The sequence below is a fragment of the Rhinoderma darwinii genome, chromosome 11 (genome assembly GCF_050947455.1).
Source record: "Rhinoderma darwinii isolate aRhiDar2 chromosome 11, aRhiDar2.hap1, whole genome shotgun sequence".
NCBI lineage: Eukaryota > Metazoa > Chordata > Amphibia > Anura > Rhinodermatidae > Rhinoderma > Rhinoderma darwinii.
In genome coordinates, this window is record NC_134697.1 from 19,451,087 (window position 1) to 19,460,633 (window position 9,547).

Below are 9,547 nucleotides of genomic sequence, written 5' to 3' on the forward strand. Positions count from 1 at the left end.
GGCCTAAAACTGAGTCCTTTCTAGTATGTGAAATTAATTCTCATTCCTGTGAGAACCAACATTTTTTTTGCTTATTTATATATTTGACGTTTTGTCTTTGCTTACACGGTCTCCATGCCAATGTAGAAATAGTTTACAGGGTTCTGTTCTGAAACCTCAGCATTGTTTTTACAGAAACAAAAAAACTGAATTTAATTTTTTCTTTTTTTCCCTGTAAATATTTTGTATAGCAATGATGTTGAAAATTCTTTAAATAAAACACACATGATCTTTCTCTAGCTGTGATGATTGTGCAGATTCAATGCCACTTTTATCTACAGAACTTTTTTTTATAATTTTTTCCAGGCACTGCAAAATACCAAATATAATCACGATATCTTCATGTTCTAAAGAGCAGATGTAACTTTTAGAGTTTGTTTAGAGTTTCTTTTATATAATAGGTCGTATGTAAATGTGTATATTTCATGTTTTCATTGTATTTTTTTAATATATGCAGACAATATGTATATATAAAATACAATGCAAACATGAATAATATACATTTACATACGACCTATTATATAAAATAATTTTTCTTAATTTGAGATACAACATAATGTACCGTAAAATTCTGATAATCCGCCATCCTCAGAGCCACCAAGGAGCCGGATTATCCAATATGACAGACTATTAGAATATAAGGGTGTTTGGACAGTCCGGTAGGTTCTAATAATTTAAAATAAGAGATTTGCATAAAACGAATGTAATTATTTACGTAGTTGCCATGCTGGAGCCAACATTAAATTCTACAGGGTTCCTATGGGGTACAGAAATGTCCGCTGAAAACCCCCCTTTCTTAGCCAAAGTAGAGAGCTGCTAACAAAAAGTAACTCGGACGTCCATCTATTACATGGTCAGCCATAAAGGTAACATACCTACTATACTTTTGTCTTTTTTGACATATGGTCAGCCATTCATTTGAATGGCCGGCATGTAATACTACATATACCCTGCAGCAGGAAATGTTTGCTGGGGGTTTCAGACACCGCAGTCAGCTGTTCGTCAGACCAGATTAAATTGAAAAAGGGGTCATCATGAGATAATCACTTTACGGGGATAAGGACCACAACAACTGAAGTGAGAAGGTTAATTGTAATATATACATTGACCTGGCTGAGATAGACAGCAGGGCAGTAGTGGCTTCAGCATGCAGGACCAACTCTAATACAATGAGTATTCTTTTTGTACTACACAATTTACATCAATGATTGAATACTCAGCCGTATAGGCTAGCATCAGGCTGCAGCTTTTTCTGGGGTTTAGTAATTACAGATAGGCTATGTTCACACAGGGCAGATACGCTGCGTAAAAGCACATGGCATATTGTGGTGCAGTTTTTCGGCTGGAATGTTCATTGCGGAAAACTGCACGGAAAGTTTCATACTTACGAAGCCATGGCGACGCGTCCATCTTCTGTCCTGCAGTCCGACCTCCTGGGATGACATTTCATCCCATGTGACTGCTGCAGCGGTCACATGGGATGGAACATCATCCCAGGTGGCTGTTCTGGACGAAGAAGCACAGAAGAGTTGCATTTTTTGCGCTAGAGCCGCAGCTTTTCCGCCACAAAAAAAGGCAACATTTGCTATTTGTTGCGAGTTTTACCTCCCCATTGTATTCAATGGAGAGAACTCGCAACACAAAAGCAGCGATTACGCAAATACAATTTACATACTGCAGATTTAAAAACGCACCGCAGGTCAATTTCTGAGCGTTTTTTCTACTCATCATTTACGCATCGTTTGGATGAGATTTGTTCAAATCTCATCCACTCTGCTGCTGCTGTAGTATTATGCTGAGGATTTTCCGCAACAAAATCCGTTGCGGAAATTCCACAGTATTTACACTACATGTGAACTCACCCAAATGATAGCCCTGCTATAGTGGAAATGATGCACAATTGCTACTTTTATTGAAACATAGGGACAAGAGCAAGCCATTTACAAAAATAAAAAGATTTCCTATGTCTCCATCCAGTGGTAGAAATAGAATTAGCAAGTGATATGGTAGAATCCTGCATAATGGAAACACCAAAAAGCCATTTAACCCCTTGGAGACGCAGCCTTTTTTGGCCTTGTGGCACAGCCGATTTTGTGTTACTTTATGTGGTAATAACTTTGGAATGCTTTTACCTATCCAATCGATTCTGAGATAGTTTTCTCATGACATATTGTACTTTATGTTAGTGGAAAAATTTGGTCAATAAATTCAATATTTATTCGTGAAAAACATCAACATTAAGAGAACATTTGCAAAAATTAGCATTTTTCTAAATTTAAATGTATCTGCTTGTAAAACAGATACTAATATCACGCAAAATAGTTACTAGTTTACATTTCCCATATGTCTACTCTATGTTTGCATCGTTTTTTGAACATCGTTTTATTTTTCTTAGAACTTTAGCAGCAATTTCTCACATTTGCAAATTTCAAAAGACTATTTTTTCAGGGACCAGTTCAGTTGTGAAGTGGCCTTGAGGGCCTTATATATTAGAAAGTCCCAATGAATCACCCCATTTTAAAAACTGCACCCCTCAAAGTATTCAAAACAGCAGTTAGAAAGTTTCTTAACCCTTTCACAGGAAATAAAGCAAAGTAGAGGGGAAATTTACAAATTTAATTTTTTTTGCCGAAATTCATTTGTAATACATTATGTTCTGTATCACAGAAGGTTTTACCAGAGAAACGCAACTCAATATTTATTGCCCAGATTCTGCAGTTAGAAATATCTCACATGTGGCCCTAGTGGATTTTGGGGCCTCCTTTTTTTTAGGAATATTTTTTAGGCACCATGTCAGGTTTGTCTTGTGGTGTCAAAACAGTGGAAACCCGCCAAAAGTGACCCCATTTTGGAAACTACACCCCTCAAGGAATTTATCTAGGGGTATAGTGGGCATTTGACCCCACAGGTTTTTTGCTAAATTTATTGGAATTAGCCTATGAAAATGAAAATCTACTTATTTTCCTGAAAAAACGTAGACCTTTTTCCTCAAAATTTTTAAAGCATCTTCTCCCGATTACATAATACCTAATATGTGGTAATAAACTGCTATTTGGACCCACTGCAGGGCTCAGAAGGGAAGGAGCGTGATTTAGATTTTGGAGCGCAGATTTTGCTGGAATGGTTTACAGTGCCATGTTGGGTTTGCAATGCCCTGGTGGGATCAAAACAGTGGAAACCCCCCAAAAGTGACCCCATTTTGGAAACCACATCCTCAAGGAATTTTTCTAGGGGTATAGTTAGCATTTTGACCCCACAGGTTTTTTGCAGAGTTTAATGGATTCAGGCCGTCAAAATGAATATCAACATTATTGTCCACTAAAATGTTGAATGTTTTCATTTTCACAAGGGATAAAGGAAAAGGCCGCCCAACATTTGTAAAGCAATTTCTCCCAAGTACGGCATTACCCCAAATATGGTAATACATGTTTTTTTTATAAAAAATTAATTAACCCTTTTAGGACTGATCCTTTTTTTGCTTTTTCATTTTCGTTTTTCACTCCCCATCTTCCAAGAGCCATAAGTTTTTTATTTTTCCCGTCAATAGTGGTGCGAGGGCTTATTTTTTGCAAGAGGAGTTGTAGTCTCTATTGACACCATTTAAAGTACCATAAAACGTACTGGGAAACGGAAAAAAAATTATTTGCGGGCTAAAATTGGAAAAAAAACGGTGATTCCTCCATTGTTTTTTGGGTTTTGTTTTTACGTCAACGACAACGGTAAAAACTACAACTTAACTTTATTCTGCGTCTCAATACGATTATGGCGATACCAAATTTATATAGTTTTTTTTATATATTTTAGTACTTTTACAAAGAAAAAACTATTTGTTAAAAAACAAAAATGTTTTGCTTCACCACATTCTGAGAGCTGTAACTTTTTTATTTTTCGGTAGATTGAGAGGAGTGAGGGACTTTTTTTGTCAGGACGAGCTTTAGTTTTTATTAGTAGCATTTTTTGGTACATACAACTTTTTGATCACTTTTTATTACATTATTTTTAGAGCTAAGTTGACCAAAAAACAGCAATTTTGGCGTTTTAAATTCTTTATTTCTTACAGCGCTCACCGTGCACTATAAATGACATTTTACTTTATTCTGCGGGTCGGTACGATTACGGCAATACCATATGTATATAGTTTTTTTTGTTTTGAAACGTTTGCACAATAAAATCACTTTTTTATAAAATATTTTATTTTCTGTGTCACCATATTCTGAGAGCCGTAACATTTTTTTTTTCAGTCAAAAAAGCTGTGATGGGGCTTGTTTTTTGCGGGACGGGTTGTAGTTTTTATTGGTACTATTTTGGGGTACAAGCGAATTTTTGATCATTTTTATTCTATATTTTGAGAGGGGGTGACAAAACAATAGCGATTCTGGCATTGTTTTTCGTTGTTTGTTTTTGCGGCGTTCACCGTGCGGGAAAAATAACATTATAGTTTTATATTTTGGGACATTACAAATGCGGTGATACCAAATATGTGTACAGTTTTAATTTTTTTCCTATAATAAATGACTTAAAGGGAAAAAAGGCAGTGTTTATTTTTTTAACGTTTAACTTTTATTTTTACGTTGGTCTGTTCCCACAAGGCGTAAATTTACGCGTCGTTGTCAAAAGACGGCGAGTAAATAGACGCCCGCGTCAAAGAAGTGGCTGTCACTTCTTCAGACGTAAATGTAGCCGTTTTCCATTGACTCCATGGAAAACCAGCTTCAATTACGTCCGTAATAGACGCAGCGAAAAAGTGCCTCAACATGCCATAACGGCTGAAATTACGGAGCTGTTTTCTCCTGAAAACAGTTTGAGGTGTTAGTGGTATATTTGAAGCCTTCTCCTGAAAACAGCCCCGTAATTTCAGCCGTTACGGACGCTGCCGTGTGAACATACCCTTAGTATGACGTCACAGTCACTCTGACCGTAAGCCTATGAAGACCAGCCAAAGGCTGGTCCCTCTAGGCTTTCGTGCATGGCAGACCCAGAGGCCATTGCCATGACAACCATCGCCAACCCCCACAATTTCATGGGGGCTGCCGATGTGCTACAAACGCCCTAAATGTGGCGTTTGCAATCGATTGCCGCATTTAAGGGGCAGCGATGAACCGCTGATCGGCAATAGTGGAGTGTCAACTGTCGGGGACAGCTGACCTCCCGATTCCCGATGCCACCACGGAACAGAAGACAAGGAGAAGAAAATCTATACAAACCTGTAAGTGAGCAGATCTTCTTCACTTCGTCTTCTGTTCTGTGGCGGCGGGAGTATCATCGGGAGATGCGCGCGCTTTCTGCAGAACGACAAGACTGTGTGACCTTGCGAGAGAGATCACACAGCACAAGCCGCCCTGACACTGTGCGGAGCTAATTGGACAGTGTCAGAGAAATAAGTTACACGCCCCCATGCGATTTAGAAATAAAGAAACGCCCCATTGACAGTTCAGGGGGTTATTTACTTATCGGGCGCCAAATATAACGGTACCGATATCTAAATAACGGAGGATAGTTTTTTTTTTAAGTGAGACAAGTTTCGTGCAGCACTGCCTATTACATGCTGCACTCAGCTGCACACGTATGGGCAGGTGAAAGGTTCTCTTTAACCTTTTATTGACCGCTGTTGACGCAATTATGGGCCAAAATATATTAGACTGAAATTTGTAATGAGTATGTCAACCGATACCCTCCAGTGATTTATCCAGTTTCAAATAATCTTTTATCGATATATCGGAGAGGAATAACACACAGACGCTGCTGCTATGCTCATAATGCTCCAGTGAGGTTTATTGCCAAACTCAATTACAATAATATCATTCAAAACGGGTGTGGGCTTGAGGAAAACCAATCAGAGGCAATGTGACAAGATTTCAAATTCAGCCAATTACACACATACGATACATTACAGAGACATTATAATTCTTCACACATCAGGGTTTGCAGGTGCCTTATCTTTCTTGGCAAGAATACAATAGATCGTTCTTTTAGGCCCCATGCACAAAATGGACCGCAAAAAATGGAACATGCCCTATTTTCGGCCGTTCTCCCGGACGCCCGACTCCCATAGAAGTCTATGGGGCCGGGTAATACACGGCCATCACTTGAATGTGCTCAAAGTGACGGCCGTGTCTTCCGTCGCTCGCTCTCTCCTTCTCACAGTGCGAAGTGCATGTGAGGAGGAAGAGGAGGTTTTGTCTTTTGCTCCCTGTAGGAGTTTCGGCAATGCTGTGACCGGGGATTGGGGATTCTGCTCCAGCAGAAGTCCCTGACTTCACTGTGTCCATATATGGACACACAGTGACGTCAGCGACTTCTGAAGCGGAATCCCCGGCGATATGGCCGGTGTCTCCGCTCCAGGAGAAGTCCCTGACTTCACTGTCTTCATATATGGACATTGAAGTTAGGGACTTCTCCTGGAACGGTGGCGCTATCTACAGACCGGTAAGGGGAGGGGTGCCATCTATGGGGGGGGGGGTGCTGTGTATAACTACCTGCAGGGGACTGTGTGGCATTACCTATGGGGGGGCTGTGTGGCATTACCTACAGGGGGCTGTGGGGCATTACCTACAGAGGGCTGTGTGGCATTACCAACAGGGGGCGGTGTTCCACTACCTACAGGGGGCTGTGTGCCACTACCTACAGGGGGCTGTGTGCCACTACCTACAGGGGGCTGTGTGCCACTACCTACAGGGGGCTGTGTGGCATTACAGGGGGCTGTGTGGCACTGCCTACAGGGGGCTGTGTGGCACTACCTAGAGGGGGCTGTGTGGCACTACCTACAGGGGGCTGTGTGGCACTACCTACAGGGGGGCTGTGGCAGTATATACAGAGAGCAGTGTGTGCCATTATCTACAAAGGAAAGTGTGTGGCAAAAATGTACAAATGAAATTCATCCGATTTTAAAACGGACAGGGAAAAAAACGGATGCAAAATGGGTCAAAATCGGCCATTAAAAACGGCAACACGGCCCGGAACGGAACGGATGCAAACCGGCCGGGAAAAATGGCTGATTTTATTGGCCGACACTCGGACCCTGTCGTGTGAATAAGGCAGGGTTCACACGACCGGGTCCCGCCCGAGCCCGAGTGTCGGCCGGTAAAATCGGCCATTTTGCCCGGCCGGTTTGCATAAAGTTTTGCATCCGTTTCGGGCTGGGCATATCTGGACAGTGACATCAGCGGCAACTCCTGAAGGGGAATCCCCATGTGTTCGGGGATTCCGCTTCAGGAGTTTCCCCTGATGTCACTGCCCAGATATGGACAGAGACATCAAGTGCTTTCGGGGATTCCGCTCCTTCAAGGAGCTAAAGTGGGGCTAGCACATAGCAGAGCGGGGAGATACCTCCCTGCTCTGCTATAGTGGCGTCTCTACAGTAGTAGCAGCCGCAGCAGCAGCAGCTGCTAGCGGTGCCATGGAAGGTGTCGCCGGGCCAGGGCGCTTTTAAAACAAGCAGGGGAAGGGAGCCAGCGCAGTGCTCCCTCCACCTGCTGTACACCCCGGCCCTGCCACACAGTGTACAGCGTACAACCATTCATCCGAATGGCATCAACTCCTCCTCCTCACATGCACTCTGCGCTGTGAGGAGGAGGAGATAGAGCGCAAGCGACGGAAAACCCGGCCATCACTCGGGACACATTCCGGTGATGGCCGTGTATTACCCGGCCCCATAGACGTCTATGGGAGCTGGGCGGCCGGGCACCCGGCCGAAAATAGAGCATTTCCCATTTTTTGACGGCCGGTTTAACCGGCTGTCAAAAAATCGGTCGTGTGAATAGCCCCATTAGGGGTCTATTATTCCTAATGCAGCCGGGTGCCGGCCGATTTATGCACGGCCGGCACCCGGCCGGGAAACCCCGGCCATAGAGTCAGGGATTCCGCTACAGAAGTGAGTGACTTCGCTGTGTCCATATATGGACAGTGTAGTCACTCACTTCTCCTGTAGCGGAATCCCTGGCCATAGAGTCGGGGATTCCGCTGCAGAAGTGAGTGACTTCGCTGTGTCCATATATGGACAGTGTAGTCACTCACTTCTCCTGTAGCGGCATCCCCAGCCATAGAGTTGGGGATTCCGCTGCAGAAGTGAGTGACTTCGCTGTGTCCATATATGGACAGTGCAGTCACGCACTTCTCCTGTAGCGGAATCCCCAATCCCCGGCCGGGGATTGGGGATTCCGACTCCTACAGGGAGCAAAAAAAGACCCTCCTCCTCACATGCACTCTGCACTGTGAGGAGGAGGAGAGAGAGCGCGCGAGCGACGGAATACATGGCCGTCACTCGGGACACATTCCGGAGATGGCCGTGTATTACCCGGCCCCATAGACTTCTATGGGAGCCGGGCGGCCGGGTACCCGGCCGAAAATAGGGCATGTCCCAATTTTTAACGGCCGGTTTTCCCGGCCCGTCAAAAAATCGGTCATGTGAATAGCCCCATTAGGGGTCTATTATTCCTAATGCAGCCGGGTGCCGGCCGATTTATGAATGGCCGGCACCCGGCCGGGAAACCCTGTCGTGTGAATCCTGCCTTAGAGTTTGTGTTGTGCCGTTCCTCTGTTGTTTCTACTGGAAATGTATGAATAAATTGACAACTGAGCATCACCACTCCGCTTGTCAATATGGCTGGGTTCACACGACCTATTTTCAGGCGTAAACGAGGCGTATTATGCCTCGTTTTACGTCTGAAAATAGGGCTACAATACGTCGGCAAACATCTGCCCATTCATTTGAATGAGGTTGCCGACGTACTGTGCAGACGACCTGTCATTTACGCGTCGTCGTTTGACAGCTGTCAAACGACGACGCGTAAATTGACTGCCTCGGCAAAGAAGTGCAGGACACTTCTTTGCCACGTAATTTGAGCCGTTCTTCATTGAACTCAATGAAGAGCAGCTCAAGATATACGAGCGTCACAGACGCCTCGTATATTACGAGGAGGAGCATTTACGGCTGAAACGACGCAGCTGTTTTCTTCTGAAAACAGGCTGTCATTTCAGCCGTAAATGACAGCTAGCGTGTGAACATACCCTAAGGTATGTCCTTACAGAGTCTGACACTGTAAGTACTGGTTGAACAGTATATTTCCAGGAGGAACAACAGTGGAACGGCACAAGCAAAGACACACCGGCATTGTTTTTTTTTAAGGTGGAATGCAAATTTTAGGCAAAATTAGTGGTTTTATTTGCATTTTGGCCACAATCAACATCAGTAGCAAACCTGCAGGACAGCAAAGAGATATGCGCTGCTGGTATATTTGTTTTCCTGAAGTAATATTCTGTTGTAACATTGTAAAGTTGAAGCAAAGTCCATCTAATCAACCTATTCTCCTGCAAAGTTTTAGGTCTGTATGTGGTTGCAGTCTCTGGATGTAAACAAAAATGTTTCCATTTGCTGACAGCAAGCAGAGAGCCCTTTCACGCCGCAGCCCTTTTTCAGATTTTCATTTTCGTTTTTCCCTCCCCACCTTCCAAAGGCCATAACGCCTTTATTTTTCCGTCGATATAGTACTATGAGGGCTTGATTTTTGCG